Here is a 17587-nt window from a genome sequence, read left to right as displayed (position 1 = left end):
TGTCCTCTTGTAGAAAACATCACAACAGAAAAGAAAAAATATCCCTCCCCCATCTTTTTCCATTTGAAACGTTCAGTTGTACCTTCTCGTTCCAGGATTGTGCTCATAGCTTGAATTGCTCGTGTAATGAGTGAAATTGCACAATGTGAAACAATTAAAAACATAATGGTCTACTCCTGTCCTCCCTTAAGCATCCAAGGGAAACATCAATAGCTATAAAACACATCCTCTTGATAAGCCTGCTAAAACACATTCAAATAGTAAATACATATAAAAATACAGTAGTAAGACACATGATATGATATCATCGAAATAAAGTCCGAGTTTATTATGAGCGCTTTATGAATGTGTGCATGTGGTGCTGACAAAGGGTTGGAAGGCGGTTTTAAAGAGGGTTCATGGAGATCACATACCTGTCAACTATTATGTTTCCACCCTGGTTTTTTAAGCAGACGGATCTCCTCTTGCTATCTTGGTCACTAGTAGCACTTATATGGTCACGGTATGTGCCTTGTTGTCTTTTTAAGGTTTATTATCGCTTGCTAAGGAAATTTTGCAATCATCAATAAGGGCTATTGGCAGACGTATGAGATTGAAGAGTATTGGTGATATGTAAGCAATTATTGTACTCTAAAATTAAAGTTACTGTAACTTTAAATGAACATTCACACGAAAAAGTATACTACACAATTTTCATCATTTTCTCTGTACTAGTTTGTATGTGCAAACTAGACCAGCTGATGCTGGCGGTAAGCAGGCACAAGTGGTAGGCGGTGTCTAGTGGGACTTCCAAATTATTTACGGACATTTATCATGGAACATGCAAAAAATTAAGGTAGTGTTTCCCAGTGCTAAATTGTAATGGGAAGAACTTCCCGCAACTTAAAATGTAAGCTACATGTTACTGTCATTTTTACCCAACACCTATATGGGGAGAAATTTGTCTCAAAAAACATTTATTTTTGTGATTTACAGAAGATCTAAAAATCACATGTGGTTAAATGCCCACACAAAATTAAAAATCATGCATGTAAATTGACTATATATTTGTGGCTCAACAAAATACACGATTCCTACTGGATTTTTTCTTTTAATTTTACTGGAGAAATTGGAATGTTGGCTTTGAAAGTCTTTATAAAGTCATTGAATTTTGGCTACGAGAAAGGTGTACAAACTTGCTGAGTGTTTGTTTATCTCACACTTTGCATCGGTCATGTATGTTTGAAAATACTCAGGACACCGAGTTTCCCCAAAGCTTACAAGTGCACACCCTATCTATCACTTTTACAACGTGTCGCTTTACCACACCAAGAGACCAACAGCTGCCTGTGGCATGTACCCCTGTGTGAAGGTAATGGTGTGGCCTCCGGGCTCCAGGCCTATCCGGTTAATAATGAAGTGTCGTTGTCTATTGTAAATCACAGTTGGGTCTTGTTTGGCTGACGCCTGTGGGAGGCTCGCAAGGAGGAGCATGTGTTACACGGGATGCTGTTGAATTGGAATGTCGGAAGAGAATAAAAATATCTCCTTTTCTTGATAGATTGTAGGATTTGGAGTCTGTTTTATCTTGAATGTGAATATTAAAATGCCTGCAACTTGTATGAACAGTAGAAGGCACTCTTTATGGGTTTACCACTTAATCGTTGCTTTATCGATGTAGAACAAAATAAGAACAGGGAAAAACAGATGGAGGTATTGAGAACTTTTGCAGGAGACAAAAAATCACTGAAATGGGAGGTGGAACGAAAAATTGACAACTGAAATTATAACCATCATTTGTACAAGAAAATCTCAGTTTAGGCTGTTCAAGGTTAAATCCCTGCTGATTTTTACTTTCAATGATTGAAATACTATTTAAATAAAAATAGATTTCACTGTTGGATTCAAACCCATTTGATATTGCTGATAGTTTTGTGGAATAATAAGAAAGGATGATTTAGTTCTTTGTTTTATCATTGTATTATTTTATTTCATATTACTTATTTTATGCTATCACTCTTAACTTATTGTTTTAAATGGTGATATTTAGAAGGCTTTTTAAAAAAAATTGTTGAGTATTTCACAAGGCCAACAAATTCCATTCTATTTCAAGTACAAAATATTCGAAAGTGTTATTTTGCATCTGAGTGTTAAACCTGTTCAGTCCGATATTGCCATATTAATCCTATGACAACAATTTGTTATCAATTTAAACAATAATTAACATTTTAAATTCTAATTTGCACATTATGCGCCAAACAAGTTTATAAAATTGAACACACATACGATTCCTAGAGTGTTAAATTGAAATATTGCTTTGTTTTACAAGAGATTGAACTAAAAAAAAAACAAGATTTCATTTGATAATCAACAATCGAACCCTAAAGACAAAACACAAAGTTTTAACTAAGTAATCCTTTCTATTATGTGGAAATGATCCAAGCTCACTTTTGAAAAATCTTTAAATCTAAAAATGTTTATTACAAACCAATATAAACACCCTGCTCTCATTTCAATAAAATTTAACGAACATCAAACATGATTAGCAACACATTCTCTTGTCTTTAATCTGTAATCTGAGATGATTGTGTTTAAATGTGTGTATTTTTGAACCACTGACGACTTGCAGGACTTGCACGGCTCTGCATATAACCACTCAAAGACGCCTGCACATGAGTCTCCGTGGTGGTCTTGGCCTTTCTATTGTCAACGAAATGAACTCCAGACATTCTCAGCTGTGTGTGGTGTCTTATTTTGAGATAGTACATCCAAAAATTGTGCCTGGTTCCTCCCAAACATGACTCCTGGCATTTGCGTCAAAAAGGTTTGCTCTTTGTGTTGTCAGACCACAAGCAGCCTCTTGCTTCGTTGGAGTTTTCAAGTTGTCTTGAGCACATTTTTAATTTGCTTTTTACAAAGGACTGACCTTAGTCCCTAAATCAGGGATGTCAAACTCAGTTTGGCTCCTGGGCCCTATCCAGACTTTCTCTTCTCAGACGGACGGGCCAGATTAGTAAAAGAATGTCAACCAAACACGACATTTTTAGCTCAGTTTTTCATGTCCATTTAGCTTACATTAGTAGTCTACATTATTGTTTAGTCAGTAGGTAAAATTAAGTCATTAAGAATAAGAGCCCAAAGTCACCTTCACATGACTTGTACAACATTTAGTTGGTGGTAGAAGAGTGTTATAACCACGAATGACAAGGGATATTTTCTAATTACCACACATTTATTTACGACAATGGGGGGAAAATTGTTTTCATGTTTGTTATTGAATGTGGTTTATTTTAACAGTTGAAATAATGCAGTTTTACACCTGAACCAACTCACCATTTTATAGAAACCTAAAAAAAGTTATAACATAAATGGGTCGTTGACGGCGGGGTTGACCTGGCACTTTGGTAGTTGCATTCTGTTGAAACACAGTGTTTCCAGCCTTGTCCATCTGCCCCAACGCTTTTCCTCTCTCTAGTGGCAGAAGCTTGCAAGTCGCCTAGGGCGGGGTTGGCTGTCTCACACCAACCCCGATGCAACCATCTCCCACCATTGTTCGCGATCCGTCCTGCTCTGTGCGATTGTGTCCAGCTGCTTTTCGGAACCTAAACCCAGGCGTACGCAAAAGCTTCCATTTCTTGGTACTTTCTCGTTCAGTCCGCATGATGGACATCAGCTTTTACACATTTACTACCCTCTCGTGGCTGAAAGGAGCTTTCGTTTTACATTTATTTTTTAAAAAATCACCACTTTTGATAGAAAAGATCTGGAAACTAGCTTTTTTTTCCACAGAAATATTGGGCAGAATGGATTCAAGTTCTGGCCCATGGGCCGTATGTTTGACATGGCTGCCCTATACCACAATTTTCCTTCTGAAAGGCTCTCTCTGTTTCCCTGATTAACATGCTTGTAAACATCGACGTTGTGTTGTACGGATGTGCTCACACATATTTTGTGTAGATACACTGTGTAATATATTGTGACTGCAACATCATTTTCAGCAGCAATTATTTATGATGTTCTCGTGAGCAGAGTTATGCATTCATGTGGCAAACAATAAAGACTTGTTTCATGCCTGAGGAGAGACTCAAGAGAATATTTTTCCATGAATGCACCGCATATTCCTTTCTTTGGTCTGAGTCGTAGCTCTACACTCTACCACCATCATCTTCTACCACCAACTCAACGTTGAACAAGTCATGTCGTGAAGGTGACTTTGGGCTCTAAGTCCTCATGACTTCATTTTATCTGCTGGCTAAACAACAATGTAATTGACTCTCGAATATCAGACGGCAGGATACGTTGACCTTCAGCTAGCCTACGAGCCGAAAAACACATTTACATTTTTGACGCCGCAGATTGTATCTGGAACACTTAATATGCGTTCAAGAGTTCAAATCATTGCCCACCTGCATCTTAATGCGCACAGGAATAAACCCCCTTTTGCGCAGCCAATTTGCACTTTGACTTGAAGTACGTGAGTTATTTTCACTCCGAGTTTGTGATCTCGCTTGATCGGAGTCGCTGTAGGGTATTGGACGAGGCGACTGCATATGCTTGACCTTCTGGCGTGAGTTCAAAACCGTCTGACATGATTCTTGACGGTCGGATGAATGGAGGATGATGTATGCATCTGCTACAGACATCGTTTCTCATTTCATTTTTTATACGGAGAAAGGTGGGGATAGAAATAAGATATGACAAGGATTCAGTGGAGACCGAGGTTGCCATTTCAAGTGGAAAGTGAGAGTACAGGAAACCCTCAATTTCTGACACACTTACGATATTTCTAAAATAAGACAGGAGGGGGGCAGATAACATTTTAATCCTAAATAATTCAAATAAAATAAAATACATACAAAAAATCTGTAAACTACCATATTTTCCACACTATGATTTATTTCAATACTTAATTATTTTGTGCAGCAGCTCAGAGTTACTCTTGGTTGAATGGATTGTGGTGTTTTCTTCTGAACTGATATAAAATTGTATCTTTGTATTTTACTCTTAAAACGCATGTCATTGTCTACAACGCCAGAAATGTAGTTCTTCTTCTTTGCTTAATTGAACACCATAAAAGAAAAGTGGTTGAGTTTAGTGGCAGCTTAAGCAAGCTATCTCCATTAGTGGTGTTTTGCATCCACCCATCTATGTTCTGCACCGCTTATCCTCAGTAGGATTGCGGGGATACTGAAGCATATCCCAGCCATCTTCAGGCAGTGGGCAGGGGACACCGATAACTGGTTGCCAGCCAGTCACAGGGCACACACTGACTGACACCTCAATCGCTCATTCACACCCAGGGACAGTTTGAACTGGTCAATCAACCTGACACGTATGTATTTGGAATGTGGGAGGAAACCGAAGTGCCCAGGAGGAAATCCACACGGGCATGGGGCAAACATGCAAACTCCACAAGGGAAAGCTTCAGTAGCTGGAATTGAACCCTGGGACTCCACACCTTGGAGCTTGATGCTAACCACCCAGCCGACGTGCCTAGTGATGTAAATATCCAAAGTGTTGCTTCAAAATTACTTTGGAGGCAATGGTGACTGCATTTTCACTCGTCACTGTGAAATGCTGTTTGATTTTTATGTACTCTTATTGTGATATGTATCTCGTCACGAGCCTTGTATCATGTGGTTCTTGGCAATACTCTTCAGGTTTTTAGATCACCTAGGCCCAAGGCCGTTGCTCCTATTTCTTTTCAAGACATCCCTAGGAACAGAGTCACTTCCCTTGTTCCAGTTGTCCTTTGCATTTGCATTTGAGGACTCAGGAGATTTAGCTTAGAGCCGTTTAGTTCTGAGATATTGAAGAGAAATGTCTATCTTAGAATTCCACCCTTGATGTAACCAGAGTGAAAAGCTCCACAGCGGCATAACTTACTTTTTTGATAAATCTCGCAGATTTCTTCACAGGGATTACTATCAGCCGCCATATTGTCCCTGTTGCAGTTGTTGCCTTTTGATGACCCCTGCCGGGGCTTGAAATAGTCCGACGGCAACAGATGGAAAAAGCCCAAGCTGAGAAAGCTGACAGGTGACCAGGGATCCAGTGTGCTCAGTTTTTTAATAACTGCTAGCACCTGGTTTGAAGTTTGCTTGGTAACTTTAAAAGTGTTTAAATTTTGTATAGTCTAGAAGGGTACATCTTTGCACAATAGGCGATCCAATGAGGCTTTATATATGTGGCTTGTTTGATAGAAAAGAAGAAATATAACGATTTAATTTAGTTCAAATGGGGTAGTTTATGATTGGATTTGAGATTTTACGGCTCATGTTAACTTGCTAGGATCATTCAATTTTTTTCATCAATTTTGGAATGTTTTTCTCATCCATCCATCCATCCATTATCTGTACCGCTTATCCTCAGTAGGGTCGCGGGGGTGCTGGGCCTATCCCAGCCATCTTCGGGCAGTGGGCAGGGGACACCCTGAACTGGTTGCCAGCCAGCCGCAGGGCACACAGGGACAGACAATTCGCTCACTCATTCACACCTAGGGACAATTTGGACCGGACAATCAACCTGACATGCATGTTTTTGGAATGTGGGAGGGAACCGGAGTGCCCGGAGGAAACCCACGCAAACACGGGGAGAACATGCAAACTCCGCACAGGAAGGTTGGTCGCTGGATTTGAACCCATGACCTCTGGACTGTGCTGCACACGCACTAACCACCGTGCCGTTGTGCTGCCCATGTTTTTCTCAGTGGACACTAAAACAATCCGTTTTCTCTTTGCGTTTTATGTTCTCCAGGTGAGTGACTTGTCATCCGGTACTTCACAAAAACACACATAACACTATCTTGGTGACTTGGCTTTCTGCATTTACACCAGCATCTTTTTGTGTAGCTTGCCATGGTGTGTCAGCACAGTGTTTTACCCTCTCTTCTTGACGCTTCTCATACAAGATGCTGTTGTACCCTCTTAAAGTCATGAAGTACATTTGCTCTGGTAGCGTCATCTGTATTGTTGTGTTCACATAAAAAGTAGGTAGCTTTGCACCCAACACCAGATGTCTTCTACTTTGGCATTAGTCAACATGTGCTAAAGGTTGTTTTAGACTTAAGCTCTACCTTGCCCAATTTGGTCCAAATTTAGTCCCAAAAAGTTTTTTGAAGAATTATATCAACACCTTAGCACGTTTTCTTAAATTTCACTTTTCCACCCAATAGATACCTCTTTTTTTGAATGGAATCTTGGCCCCTTATCAACATATTTTCAATATCCCTTCAGTGTCTTTTCAACCAGTTTTTGGGTGGGTTGTCACCCAACAATCCATCATACAAACTAAGTTATTTTCATCAACTGTTTGGTTGTCTAAAATATCTTACATTGACCGCGTGTGATTCTCCTGCACTTGTCAAATTTTTAAAGTAGCACTATTTCTAAAGTGTTAAAATTAACCTTTCTGGTTCTTCCTTTGAGAAATAACCTGCTTACAGCATTCGCAATTCACTGTTCCGCTTTCACTTTGTTGTTGCAATGAGAGAAGTATTTCTTTACATGCGACATGTTATCATGCTGGTTTATGTCAGTCATAATGCAAGTGAACTCAGAAATAACACCAAACTAGACTGGTAACTGTGACAAAAGCAGATTCTTTATGATTCTCATTACAGAGTCCGATCAGGGGCCAATATTGATCATGAATATTTGATTGGTGGTTCGATAACATTTTTCCCCAATAAAAACACATTTTGAAAATTTCCATAAACATATTTTGTGTTTTTCTTTTTAAAATAATGCACAAAATATACAGTAAAATAACATAAACAATACGCCTCAGAGTAAAAAACAAGACAAAATAAAAACAATATGTCTAAAGAGATTAGTAGACTTTCTACAGGTTTTTTTTTTGTTAGAACCAGTCCACCCTGTGTGGAGTTGTCATATTCTGTTATCATATTCCCTCTAAACGAATCTGGTAATTGTTGAAACTCACAAGTACTGTCACGATTTATCATTGGTAATGGTAAATAGTGTGGTAATAGTATCAAAAAGTAAAACGTAGAATAAATATCCAGATTTGACCACTCTCATATACTATTGGTCTTTCCATACAGTAATGAGCGACTGACTTTCGTGTCTGTTTCTCATAAAGAAATACAATTTGTGTAAAAAGCACTACCACGTTACAGATTCACCTATTATCTCCCTTGGAAGCTGCATGTCTAATGAATTCTCAAAGCCTTGACTTGAAAATACCTGACAGTGCTTTCCCTTCTGTGTATTGTTCCACTTTGTGCCTCAAAGGCATGAGGCCATGGACTGTAGAGGTGGTAGCATCAATGTGACATTGCTTTAGTGCATTTGTGAATGATAAAAACATGTCAAAATACATGTGGAGAAAAGAGTTGAGGGCATGAAAAGGCAACTAAACTCAGGATATCAGGACTTTGCTGTACTTTTTCTTCTTTTTTTTGTTTTAGTTTTTTCTAGTCACAATGTACATAATGCAACACATGTAATGTAACTGTTGTTATTCATGTCAAATTTTGACTTTATAGAGCTCTTAAAGTGACTGCATTCTCACTGGTCACTGTGAAATTTGTTTTTTATGTAAAAAAGGAAATAAATTGCAAAACTACAAAACATAAGCTGCGAATGGTGCTGTAATAACACTGGCTTCTTTCATTTAATGTTTATGTCTATCTACCCTGGTCATATCTCTCGAGAGGGGTGACCAACAGCAAGACAAACACATACACAATAAACAAAGGAAATGAAAAAAAAAATAAAAAGTAGCAAAAAACACAGACAAACATTTTTTGGGACCAGGGCCAACCCAAATGACCAATTACCCAAGCAAGTTAAGCACCTCGGCACACAAGTTGGTCATGCTTTTGTCCCTCCAGATGAAACGGGACACACACTCCTCAAACACTTCCTCTCAAAACATTTAATTTCCTTTCCTGCATACAGGCTCCAAGTCTCTGCACCATACAACACAGTCGGCACAATCACACTCTCATACAGTCCCCTCTTAACATCCATACTCATACTCTTGTTGCTCATCACTGTCCTCAGAGCACCAAAAACCGTGCTTCCTTGATTCACTCTCTGCAATACCTCACACTCCATTCCACCAACTGCAGCCGCATCACAACCCAAGCTACCTAGAAGCTTTCAACTTCTTCCAGCACCTGTCCATTCAACCTTATTTCCAACGCCAATGTTTATGTAATTGGGATCTGGAAATTTGTATTTTGGGCCTTTTGAAGATGAAAGATTGCTGAGTCATAAGAAAATATTTATTTATGTATCCGATAATATTGATATATAAGTGTATATTTGCATATTTGTAAAAATGAAACAATATATTTAATCAACTGTTCTTTAAACCCTGCCCCCTAAAAATCCTAAGACATGCAAGATGTAATAGAATGTTAATGTAGCAGCCTTTGCCAATGATAAATGAATTTAGACAGCATATTGTAAGTATCGTAACATCTTTTAGGATTGGAGGGAGAAAAACAAGTTTTACTAAGAGGCCTCTGTTCAGTAATGTCAGTGAAGCTTTCCGCAAAAATGCCAGACATGTCATTCGGGGGTTTTCGGATCTGGATAAATTTGTCTTTATGCCCGCGAGTTATGATGTTTTTATTCAGCTCCAAACCTCAAGATGCAAAATTTTTGTGGCCCGCGACAGCATGGACAAAGCTTTTTAGCATAATTGCACCTTTAGAGTACAGCAAGCTTCTCTTCAAGGCAACCTATTGATTTTCCTTCCCTTCTTTCTACTGCCGTTTTTTTTCATGATTCAATTTTTATTCTTTCACATTCCTGGAACAGAGTCCACAAGGCCTACTTTCTCCTTTGTCCCCGTTTGCCCAGCTCTCTATCATTTTCGCTTGCATGGCACTCAACTGGAAAACTGACAACATGAATACAATTTCATTGGACTAGAAAAAACAGCGCTCACTTGAATAGCACACAATCCATCTTTTGCCTCCATTGGAGGACTGCGAGGAATAATAAGAGGTACATGTGACGTAAGCCAAATAATTAGTTTAACTTTTACAAATGCAGTTTTTCGCTTGTAAAGTAGACTCCGTGCACACAAGGCTGTAGTTGAAATCTTTTTCAGTTTGAAGTTTTGTTGACTTGATTTAAAATGATTTATTTTACTATTCTTGATGGTTTCAAATTTGATCAGATTGTGTTGTTTTACTGTAGGTAGATTCTAGAGCCACAAAAGGTTGAGCCTCAAATCAAAGCAGTTCTCTGCATTGATTTAAAATTTACAATAATATTTTAAGTAAACCCAAATATTTCCTAACACCACTCGTTGAAACTTTGTTTTGGATTAATACAGTATTATAGAGGTTAATGGGGGCGGGGGTGTGTGTTGGGGGGGCGCTGGGGACGACCTACCCCAAAATATGTAGCGACACCCCTTCACTAATGCCCCAAGTGTCAAATTACCTCAAAATGATGTCCTCATTGGATCGCCTATTGACGAAGGGTATATGACTGAAACTAGATAACAACTATAGATCTACAAATACAACACAGGACACATAATTGCTGTTAAATGAATGGTCTTTATACAAACGTACCATTACATTTAAAGGGTTCTTCTTTTAGTGTAAGAATGCGATTCAGAGAGCATCTGGCTAGCTGCACACTGATATCAAATATTTTAGAGGTGAGCCAGAACAGCATAACGATTAAATAAGACTTACGAATGTAGCTGTTTTCCACAAGTTGTAGCTCCAGGTCATCTGTGTAATGGGTAATGGATCTGGCGTTGCTGAGATACAAGTTCTGCAGGGATGGCTGGTTCCATAGCTGTAACAGTAGTATGGGCCTACATCACCGCTATTGCTTTTCTCTCTCAAATTATAAAGAGAATTGGAACAAAGCCTTGACCACACATGCATAACAATGCAAGTGTGACAGATAGTCCAAAAATTCATTGCTGATTTTTGAAGTCATTTGGACAATGAAAAAGGAGGATGACAACGAGTTGACCACCTGCAGCTCGGTAGTGACTCAACTTTAGTCAACAATGTGGATTCATGTAGTTTTATATCATGCAATGCTTTGATGCTATAGATGGTGACAATACAAAATCTACAATTGTCCAATTACTTTGATCTTGATTTTTACCCTAAGCAGCAAATTGCTGGATAATCATGTCAGCGCTCTCTAAGTGAGCCTCATGTTATGTAAAAAATGTGAACATTTCTCTACCTACAAGTATTTCAAAAACTGCTCATATATGTGACAGTTCATGTTTGTTTTGTTTGTTTTTCAAATCAACATTGTTTTCTTTTTAATAAATGAAGTTTTTTTTTACCACTAAATAATAAACAATCTGCATTTAATAAATACTAAAAAAAAAAGCTCCAAAAAGCTTACTTTGACAAAAAACGACTTGACTGCTTTCACAAATTATCTCACTTTTACAATGCATTTAATATGGAAGAGAATAAAAACAAGTAGAACAAGATCCCAATTTTAAGCATCCCTGATGTGTTTTTCTATAATTTTTAATTATCTTAAGTTTCTGGTATTTTGCTTCAACTGAGCTTATGCGTATACAGTACTTTGTTTTTGAGTGGTAACATTAAAAATAGAGTTGAGAAATGTGAGTTTAAACTGAAACGGGAATGTTAGTATTTCAAACACACTTCTAAAATTCACATTTGGAGATGATCAATTTTTTATGCCCTCCTATCCAATAAAAAAGAAAAAGGAAAATGCTGGCTTTGAAAACAGGCTTTGAAAATAAATGGAAAAGAGAACCACAAATAGAGGTGCATGTTCCAACCTATTATTCTGTCACACATACCAATTGTAGTCAACAAAAAGGCAGAATGTGACACAGTAGTGTATGTTTGAAGGGCGAGGGAGGTTGGGGACAAATAAATTGAAATATGTTTGGAGCTCAGAAAAAGAAAAAAAGCAATCTTTTGTTGACAGTGATTTGTGGCAGAGATACGGAAACAGGCTAACATGCATGTTCCACATAATTTTCTTGAGCTGCCCCTACTCGTCTTGAGGTTGTTTTGTGTTGATACAAAACAAGTGAAGAAGCAAGTTCCACTCCTTTTTAATCACAGGGGACAGGCATTTTGAGTTGATGTCGAGTTATGATTTCGATGTTGTTCAAACTTCCGGTAATGCCCAATAATAGCTAATTTTGTTAGAGTTTGCATGTTCTCCCTGTGCTTGCGTGGGTTTCCTCCGGGCACTCCGGTTTCCTCCCACGTTCCAAAAACATGCATATCAGGTTAATTGGCCGGTCCAAATTGTCCCTAGGTGTGAATGAGCGAGCCAATTGTATATATATATGTTATACTGTATATTATATATATATATATATATATATATATGTATATATATATATATATATATATATATATATATATATATATATATATATATATATATATATATATATATATATATATATATATATATATATAATTTAAATTGTCGGGACTTAACTATCAAAATGTACCGTTTACCAAATTGTTCAAATTAGTTATCTGACTCCATTAACCAAACACAACTTACATTCATCCAACAATTATGCGCGCTCGTTTCTTGAGAGAGAAAAAAATGACCAGGCAAGCTGATATTTCACACGGGGGCGGATTTATTTTCCATAACAGAAGAACTAAGTGTACAGAGACGGCCAAAGTGACATTGGAGTGTGTGTGTGAAGCCTTCTTCTGAAGTCCTTTAGCTTTCTCTTATTGGCCCACGTCTCCCCGCAAGATGGCGTCTCGGCTCCTTCCATGGGCGTGCCAAGGAATTATTTGCGCCCAACGTTCTCACAACACAGCGCCATGAAGTCTGGCTTCCCAAAACAACGCCTGTCGTCCTGCGTCAGCAAATCCACGAGTCCTGTTATCAAAATTTCCCAGACAAAATATTATGCAATTCGAACAGCCTGCCCTGTCATTGAACCAAAGCCCAGTCAGTGAATATCTTTATTGCATTAAACTGAGTCAATCGTATAAAATCCTTTATAGTTAAATATATAAAATCCTTTAATCCCTCTCATGGCCTCAGCAAACTGAGACCATCACCCCTACAAAAATGAGAATAGAAAAATAATAAAAACAGTAAAATAAAAACGTAGAATGTTATTTAAAAGTTTTATTTTTATTTTTGCGAATCTACACCTGAATGTTCTTTCATCTTTTTGGCAAATAAAGGTTTTGTTTTTACATTCGGAATTATGGGGTCGAGCTAATAATTAATTTGGCAATCAGGTTTGGGTCTGGTGTTGTTATTACTTCTAAAATGCAAGAAGAGTTCATGGGAGTAGTTACCACTCAAACTAGTGGCCTTGGTGCCATTAACTCAGTGGCATTGTTGGGGCTGTAATATTTCTGAAACATATAGTCACAGGAAACATATATAATATATGCATGTGGCCCGCTGACCATAGTTTGCCTACTCCTGTATTGTACCATCTTTTTCACAAAACACGAAAGAGTTAAATCCATCTAATGTTTGAGACTGACTCAATCAGAAATTTGTGGTCACATGCTCAGCTTTTCTGAGCAACGTCCAGTCGAGTTCAACAGCGCCCGTATGAAAAGGGCTATTCAGAGCCGGGGCGTGGTCCTCCCCACTTTGAGAACAGACACAGCACACTCTAAAACCCAACCGTATTTTTACTGTATGAATAGCCTTTCACAGATGTTGGTGTTTATAGGGGCCTCATCAGTTTCGATTCAGACCTCCCCCGAGCGGCTGCACGTGTGCGCCACAAATACACGTATCACACACACAACTTGGATAAGAAGGTAAAGAGTTATCGACAAGCGGATTAAAGTCCTTTTATTTGTGTGAATTCTGCCGCAATTGAGTGTTTCATCTCCTTTTCATCCTTCCCGGTGAACCTTCCCACATCTTGCTTTCGAGAATATAATACTCATCTGGTAAGCTCGTAACGGAAAAGGTCTTAAAATGGAGTATGAACCTTGCCTAACCTTTTCTGCATGACAGATAAAAATGTAATATCAGGAGATCCCCCACTCCCACAAAATCATACGTCAAACTCCCTTTTCCCATTATTCTTTCTATAATTCTATATCAGTGTTTCTCAAACTGTGGGGCAGAACCCAAAAGTGGGTCGCGGGCTTTTGCCCTGGTAACATCATGCAAAGAAGAAGAAAAAAATGGAGGGTCAATTACACAGTAGATAATAATAATGCCGTTCTTGATCTCTCCTTCCTTAGTCAATCAGCGATGTCCCAATTGTGTCTTGAGAGGGACCACATCTCATTTTATCGTGATTTTGTCTTTTTCCCTTTTTGGGTCCCAAAAAAAGTGGAAAACAGTGACAACAACGATTAAGTCAAAGGAGGGAATGTTTGCAAAATACAAAGATATTGTATGTGTTTCTGCCATTGAAGCATTGCTTGAAGGTACAGTTAATGGTTTAAAAAATATATATTTATAGCTTTTTTACCTTAATACTGATCTTTATATTATAAGTATATTATAAGTAATATCAATGTTTATGTAAATGTTTGATTAATATTTTGGGTATAAACTTCATTTAGTATGTGGCTATCTAAAGCTCTTTTAGGATATGCAATGTAGTCATTTTTGTTTTGTTGGTCCATCCATCCATCCATTATCTGCACCGCTGGAGCCCATCCCAGCTATCTTTGGGCAGTGGGCAGGGGGCACCCTGAACTGATTGCCAGCCAGTCGTTTTGAAAATAATATACATATTTTGTATATTACATTAATAAAGGGAATATATAGTATTATTTCAGTTTGAAATTGCACAATCCTTTCAGTCAATAAGAGATGTAGTATTTTTTTTCCCTTATTTGGGTCACACTTGTCATTAGGGTGGGATGGTGGGTCTTTAAGTTAGACCAGTTCAGGACTACTTCTCTAAATTATCTTTTTTTCTTCTTTCCTCTTGATATTACTATTATTACTCTTGTTCACAATATTACAATTATACTAAACATTATATTATGTGTATCTTGTTTACACTAGCTTAATGGGATCCGCATTGTCGGAAATTCTACTTGTGCAAGTTTGTTGGGGCCTTGGTTTGTTGAAAAAAAAAACCCAGGGGGCCACTAGAAATCGCCAAAGAAACTGCATGATGCTTCAGAGCCGCTAGTACACGAAAGCAGATGTTTAGCAATTTTGTTGTTATATATTAGGGATTGCCTTCACATGAAACTTAGCTAGAAAGATTCACAGGGCTTAAATTAGTTGTCTCTTTGGGTAATGAAATGGGAATGAAAACATGTTTTTAATTAATTTGTTTAGCTTTGTATGCAAATAATATCTATGTGACAATTAATCAATATTCACCTAAATGCATTCATGTCACTGAATGACTAAGATATACATGTTTTAATTGAAAATTGTCAAATCTTTTTTGTCTTAGTGGTAAATATTTTCAGATTTTTGTAAACTATAATACATGATGATATATATGATAATGCCAGTAATTTTATACAGAATTTGATTTTTAAAGTTCTTTTGTACATGTTATGGAGAAAACCAGTCGTTGAATCACACAATAATAAGCTTATGTATGTGCATTGACATAATGAAATATTTTTTTGTGTAAAGTGATGGCAATTAAAACATAAAAACATGTATTTTGTCCAATGATTGAATAAGCATTATTTTCAGCTCTGATTTACAGCCGTTTGATAAATTATTGTTGATGCTTTGCGGGTAACATTTGAGTCATTTTCTATGGCATTTCATTTCTATTTTGTGTCGCCAACTCGTCTTCTCTAGCAGACCTATAGGTATTCCTGGCAAACCCGAACACCTCTTTTATATCGAAATAAATGAGGTCTGGGGCTGGTTCTTTCTCTCCAAGCAGTATTTTTGCTTATGCGTTATACTTCTCATCTCATTAGCCGTACCACTTATCCTCATTAGGGTCGCGGGGGGGCTGGAGCCCATCTCAGCCATCTCCGGGCAGTGGGCAGGGGACACCCTGAACTGGTTGCCAGCCAATTGCAGGGCACACGGGGACAGACAACTCATTCGCTCATTCACACCTAGGGACAATTTGGACCGGCCAATTCACCTGAAATGCATGTTTTTGGAACGTGGGAGGAAACCGGAGTGCCCGGAGGAAACCCACGCAAGCACAGGGAGAACATACAAACTCCACACAGGATGTCCGGAGCTGGATTTGAACCCACGACAGGTTCCCATGACATGAACTGTGCTGCACAAGCGCTAACCACTGCGCTGCCGTGCTGCCCTGCGTTATACTTATATCGCTATTTATTGCTAAACTGATAAAGATATGTATGTTTTAAGTCTTGCGAATTTCAATGAGACTCAGACAATTACCAAAAAAGGGAGGACGGGCACTTAGTAAAGATTGATTTTCGGCTGAGGGAAAGCAGATGCATGAGTGCAAATGAGCTACAGGCACTTACACACACTTATATACACAAACTCGGGTAGTGTTGGGCACCTTACTCAAAAAAAAAATATATATTTTCTGTTATAATTATTTACTAGTAACTTCCTTTAAAAAGTAAACCCCCGTTGCCCCCGGGATTACTGACACTAAAGAGTAGTGCGTTACTCTAAAAGTCCATTTCCGTATATACTTGCATTGAAACTTAGCACCTATAACTGCTTAAAAATACCACATAAGAAATAAAAGAAAAGGCGTACACCAACCTGTCAAAGCAGCAAAGCCTTCATATTTCTTGTGTAATTTTTCAAAAAAACACTTAACAGAGATACTCCACATTTATTTTTGTATATGGGCTTCAAACCACTCAAAGATTTCCTCCTCTATTGCTGAGTATTGTCCAATTTTTTTTATTATTTTCCAGGCGATTTGTATTTCAAAAAAATTCTATATATATATAAAATCTCAAATTCTGAACACTTTCACCGTAAATTCTGTTTTTATGTATGTCCCATTGTTTTCCCGTTGGATTGTTGTTCCTGTATAAGCCACGCCCCCTTTAAACTGACCCCCTGATTTCAGTATTTTATTTTATAGTTGTAAATACAGCTCAGATGCAAATACATATGGTAGGAGAATATCAGTTGTGAGAAATTCTCTTACCCTGTGCTTGAGATAGTGCCACCATAATTATATGGAGTTGTACTTTTTTAGGACAATATTAAATGGCCATATCCGCTTCATGGTTCATCAAGTAGCGGTATGATGCTGACGGATATAGGGTTAATTAATCCGTCCTGACCAAAGAGGGGAGATGGGTACCGATTGGATTAAATTAACATTTTTGAATTGTTTTCTATAATTAGCGGGGTAACTCACCATATTGTAACGACCAGGGTTGGGTAGGGTTACTTTAACTTGATTACTTTAAATTACTTTTGGATTACTCCAAAACTAACATAAAATGCGACAGAAACAAAATGAAAACAAATCCAAACAGCTTGCCAACATCATTTTTGCCGTTCCATGTGTTCCGTTACTCCCCAAGGCTGCACAAAATTTAGTAATTTTATTCACATTTAGTTTCTTTTGTCTTTTATTAGCATATCTGGTATTGGAGTAATCCAAAAGTAATTGAAAGTAATCAAGTTAAAGTAACCCTACCCAACCATGGTAACGAGGTTTGAGTCATAATTGCTTTTTTATTAATAAAGCG

General features: G+C 37.9%; 1 protein-coding gene across 4 annotated transcripts in view; it reads left to right on the top strand.

Moving 5' to 3' along the window:
- ptprsa (protein tyrosine phosphatase receptor type Sa) overlaps positions 1-17587 on the top strand; it is a 371836-nt gene that overhangs the window by 130946 nt on the left and 223303 nt on the right. The window lies entirely within an intron of this gene.

This window comes from Urocampus carinirostris, chromosome 12, assembly GCF_059441175.1.
Source record: "Urocampus carinirostris isolate Australia breed hairy pipefish chromosome 12, RoL_Ucar_1.0, whole genome shotgun sequence".
Classification (NCBI taxonomy): Eukaryota; Metazoa; Chordata; class Actinopteri; order Syngnathiformes; family Syngnathidae; genus Urocampus; species Urocampus carinirostris.
The sequence above is the reverse complement of the archived record's forward strand: the minus strand, read 5'-3'. Positions and strand labels throughout refer to the sequence as shown.